Source organism: Pinus tabuliformis, chromosome 2_1, assembly GCF_031772625.1.
Source record: "Pinus tabuliformis cultivar Carrire ecotype Pingquan chromosome 2_1, CPIR1, whole genome shotgun sequence".
In the NCBI taxonomy this organism is placed as follows: domain Eukaryota; kingdom Viridiplantae; phylum Streptophyta; class Pinopsida; order Pinales; family Pinaceae; genus Pinus; species Pinus tabuliformis.
The window spans coordinates 338518091-338523417 of NC_142299.1; the positions used below are offsets into that span (position 1 = coordinate 338518091).

General features: G+C 39.2%; 1 non-coding gene across 1 annotated transcript; it reads left to right on the forward strand.

The window, feature by feature from the left end:
- Positions 1-717: 717 nt before the first annotated feature.
- TRNAK-CUU (transfer RNA lysine (anticodon CUU)) lies at positions 718-789 on the forward strand. The gene has a single exon. It is a non-coding gene; the product is annotated as a tRNA-Lys (tRNA).
- The last annotated feature ends 4538 nt before the right edge of the window (positions 790-5327 follow it).

Here is a 5327-nt window from a genome sequence, read left to right on the forward strand (position 1 = left end):
CTAACGTTCTCTCACCTAATGCTCTCACCGTTCTGAGAGACTCCATGCGCAGCGAAAACACCATCGACAAGATTGTTGAACGTTGCCTGATCCAGGGTTTTCATCCTTTTACCAGTTGGGAAGGTTTTTGAGACGTGAATCCAGATTTTGGTGCCATTCCGGTGATGCAAATCTCCATTGTGGAGGACGCAGCTGGACTGTTGAACGCTGCCTGACAAAGAATGTGGTATCATCGTTCTGAATGCGCAGTGCATTAAAACTGGTAACGGGTTTGTATATGCATTGTTTACACGCTGTTTGTATATGCCTTGGACGTTGTCGGTTCAGTTATTGGATATACAATGTATACAACGCTGCTTATATTGAATTCATAATGTATACAATGCTGAGAATTGTTGCGGTGTTTTATGTCTGCCACCCGTTGCCATGAAAACAAAAATTTAATCCATTCTGCTGAGAATTGTTGCGGTGTTTTATGTCTGCCACCCGTTGCCATGAAAACAAAAATTTAATCCATTCTGCTGAGAATTGTTGCGCCACCCGTTGCCATGAAAACAAAAATTTTCTGCTGAGTATTGTTGCGGATTTCTAGTCTCCGGTTGGAACCGTCCGTGGCAAGAAGATCTCTCACTTATATCATTTGAACTCCAACGTGATACGTGAATACATCCGTCCTCTTTTTAGAGATTTCAAATAAGTCGTTCAATGCTCTGTAGTGCTCTCTAGCTCAGTTGGTAGAGCGCAAGGCTCTTAACCTTTTGGTCGTGGGTTCGTGCCCCACGGTGGGCGTTTAAGTTGATTTTGATATTTTCGTAAAAACATATTCAGCTATCGCATGAATTTCGGTGTTTTGAGTAAAACTGGTAGCGAACTCCCCAAGTCTCTTCAGTAATTACATGTGGACCAGTCATGTGGCTTCTTGTGTTGGCAATCTGAGTTTAATCAACCAGAGCGACGGTAATAGCACAACATATTGTTTGCGATCTAATTGTTCCATTACCATGTCCCGCGGACGTTTGGGCAGCGTTTAACACAAGCACTTAAATTGTTTATGCAGTGATATATATGTGGTGATATATGTTACAGTGGTAGTATGTTATCAGCATTCGTTTCAATGGTCAATAACATATAAATGGCATAGCAGAATCAGAATCATTCTTTTAGCAGCAAAAGTTTTTTTTTCCTCAAAAGCACATTTTTTTTTGTCAGCAGAAGTAATTTTCTACAGAATGCATTCAATCATCTCTATGGTAGGAATAGTTCTCACTGGCAAGGAGAACTATCCTGAATGGTCCCGGATGGTAAAACACACCCTCATCTACAATGAGTTGTGGAAAGGAGTGTGTGTCGGAGAAGAAGACAAAGACCCAGTGCAGCCTACATCAGATAAAGAGCTTGTCATTTGGGAAAACAAGAACAGCAAAGCCTATGCATTGATCACAGCATCTGTAAATGAAGAAGTAAGTCGTCATATTTCATCTTATTCAACTGCCTTTGAAGCTTTACAAAAGCTGAAAGAACTCTATGACTCACATTCTACACTTGAAGTTGTTCAGCTCATGATTAAACTCTTCACTCTTGAACTGAAAAATAATGATCCTCTTGCTCTTGCATCTAAAGTAAAGTCTATAATGCATGATATTAAATCCACTAAGGTTGAGCTGGATATCCCTCTTATTGCTTTTCTCAAGGCACTCTATCCTACCTACTCCAATTATCTTGAGTCTTTACGAGCAAATGGAAATCTTAAAGGTATAACCTTTGACTCTCTTGTGAAAAAGTTTGCTGAAAGAGAGAAAGCCTTTGGAAAGAAGACAATCCCTGAATCTTCTGAAGAGACTGTGTGCCTTGCTCATAAAGAAAAGCATCTTGCTCAAGACTCTACAAGAGGAAGAGGTGGACGAAGAGGAAGAGGAAGATATTTCAGAGGCAGGGGGGGCAGACATTCTCAAGGAGAAAAGGCAGATCTGCATTGCATTCGCTGCAAACGAAATGGATCACATGATGCTTCTACATGCAAGCTACCATGGGATAAAATTGAGCAGAAAAGACACCAGCAAAAAGGTAAAACTGATGATACAAACAAAGGTAAAGCACCTGAATCCGCTCACTATATTGAGGCACAATGTAACATTGGAGTAAATGAAGATTTGTTTAATGCTTCACTTGCTTCTTCGAAAAATGATTGGTTGCTTGATTCAGGAGCAACCTGTCATATGACTCATAGGAAAGATTTTTTTGAAGATTTCACTGACAATGTTGATGGAGCAGTATACTTTGCAGATCAGTCAAAAATCAAGCCATCAGGGCTTGGCACAATCAGGCTTAAACTGCCTGGTCTTCCAAACTTTCTTCTGGATCATGTTCTATATCTCCCACAGCTCAAGAGAAACTTGTTGTCCTTGGTCCACATCCGCCAGCAAGGTCACTCCATTCATATGTTTGATGGCAAGCTTGAGGTAAGAAAAGCTTCTGACCACTCACTTGTCATGAGGGGAATAGAAGAAGAAAGGCTTCTCAAACTGCAAGGAACCTCTGCTCATGCACAACATTTCTCATATATTTCTCATCATGAAGAAGGTACACTTCCATCAAGTTTATTATGGCATGCTAGGTTTGGACATTTAAACTCTGACAGTCTTCGCTTATTGAAGAAAAATGGTGTTGCTGGTTTGCCTACAATTCCTAGAAAACATAAGCAATGTGATGCTTGCATTCTAGGAAAGCATAGCAAACAGTCTTTTCATGATTCACATTCAAGAGCACATAGGAAGCTTGAACTCATTCATTCAGATTTATGTGGTCCAATGCCTATTCCTTCTGCAAATGTAAATAAATATATCATGACATTTATTGATGATTACACCAGAATGTGTTGGGTTTATTTATTGAAGAACAAATCTGATGCTTTTCAAACATTCAAGAATTTATGAATTTTCATAAATGGATTGAAAATGATGCACAATCTCATATTGGGTCTATTCGCACTGATAATGGAAAAGAATATACATCAAATGAATTTGAAGACTATCTTCGCCAACATGGGATCAAACATCAAACAACTGTACCTTATAATCCCCAACAGAATGGTGTAGCAGAAAGAATGAATAGAACAATCTTGAATATGGTACGATCCATGCTTTTCTTCAAAAATATAAAGATAATGTTTTGGGCCGACGCTGTTCTATGTGCTGCATATATAAAGAATAGATGTCCATCAAATGCTATAAGAAACAAGACTCCTTATGAATTGTGGTATGGACATGTTCCTTTGGTAAAACATCTCAGGATCTTTGGTTCCACCTGTTATGCTTTGATACCAAAGGTACATAGAAACAAACTTGGTGCCAGAAGTCATAAGTGTATCTTCCTGGGGTATTAAAACACCTCTAAATCATACCGTCTCTATGATGAAGTAAATAAAAAGTTTGTTGTATCTAGAGATGTCATTTTTCTTGAATCATCCAAATCTGACAGTGTTGTTGAGCGACAACTTGATCGCTTGGATAGCTTCACAAAAACGAAATCATTTCAAGAGTTTGATAATCAGATTCCACATCTTGAAGGGGGGATTCCTATACTAGATCAACAGGTGGAATCTTCTTCTGAAGAACAATCTCCCCTGCATGAAACTCCAACACCAGATGATCCTTTAAGTGATGTAATTGATAGAATTGGGAGACTCAATCTTGATTCAGTCCCAGCTCAATCAACAGAGCAGCCTGGACCATCTCAGAAAGGTCCCCCAAAGTGGCTGACAAAGACACTTGAAAGTGTTCATCCTGATGAAATTGGAAAAACAGGAACCAAAAATACAAAACGACAAGATGGAGGTGATGTAGATGACTCTAATTCACCTGTTGATATGGATGTTACTTATGATTGTGAATTGAACTTGTCTACAGATTTTGAACCAACTTCCTTCAAAGAAGCTACTTCTCATGATGAATGGAAAGAAGCGATGCAAAAGGAGTATGATGCCCTCATAAAGAATGGAACTTGGAAGCTGGTTGATCCTCCATTTGGAACCAAACCAATTGGCTGCAAGTGGGTCTACAAGAACAAATACAAAGCTGATGGCTCACTTGACAAGCATAAAGCTAGGCTTGTGGCAAAAGGTTTTGCATAGAAGGAAGGGGTCGATTATGAGGAAACTTTTGCCCCCACAGCAAAATGGGCCACCATCCGGACACTCTTTGCACTAGCTGCTCAAAACGGTTGGAAAGTCCATCAAATGGATGTGAAAACTGCATTCTTGAATAGAGATCTAAAAGAGAATGTTTTTATGTCCCAGCCTGAAGGATTTGCTGTGAAAGGACATGAACATAAAGTATGCAAACTTGTGAAGTCCTTGTAAGGCCTCAAACAAGAACCACGAGCCTGGTATGAAAAACTAACTGAGCATCTTCTGAAACTCAACTTCAATCATTTTGATCTTGATGATGCAACTTTATTTGTCAAGAAAGTTGGCAAAACAGTTGTATATCTTGTGGTATATGTAGATGATCTTTTAATGACAAGGAACAATGAAAGCTATATTGCATCCATAAAGAAAGAATTAGGAAAAAGTTTTGAAATGACTGATTTGGGCTATGTTCATTAATATCTTGGCATTGAAGTAACCCAACATCCAAAATCCATATTTCTTTCTCAAAAGAAATACATTGGAGATTTGTTAAACAGATTTGGCATGACAGAGTGCAATCCTCTTTCTACTCCAATGGAACAAAACTTAAAGCTCACATCTATTGAAGGAAAGGAATTTGTGGATGCAACAAAGTATAGACAGCTTGTAGGAAGTCTCATCTACCTCACTACTACCAGACCAGACATTTCATTTGCTGTTGGAATCCTCTCCAGGTTTATGAAAAAACCTTGTGAGGGACATTGGCCTGCTGCAAAAAGAGTTCTAAGGTACTTGAAGGGAACTCAAGACCTTGGAATCAAGTATACACAGGTGGACGACTTCAGCTTGATTAGATACTCTGATTCAGACTTCGATGGAGACAAAGAAACTGGGGTATCTACTTCAGGATATGCTATGGGTCTTGGATCAGGAGCTGTCTCCTGGAGATCACGCAAACAATCAGTTCCAACAGATTCCACAACAGAAGCAGAATACATGGCAGCAGCTGAAGCAACGAAAGAAATTGTGTGGCTCAGGAAAATTCTTGAAGATTTGCAGGTAAAACAAGTACAATCAACTCCACTCATGATTGATAACACCTCTACAATAAAGTTGGCCAAGAACCCAAAGTTCCATGATCATACTAAGCACATCAATACTAAATATCATCTGATCCGACATCATGTTGAGGCCAAAACAA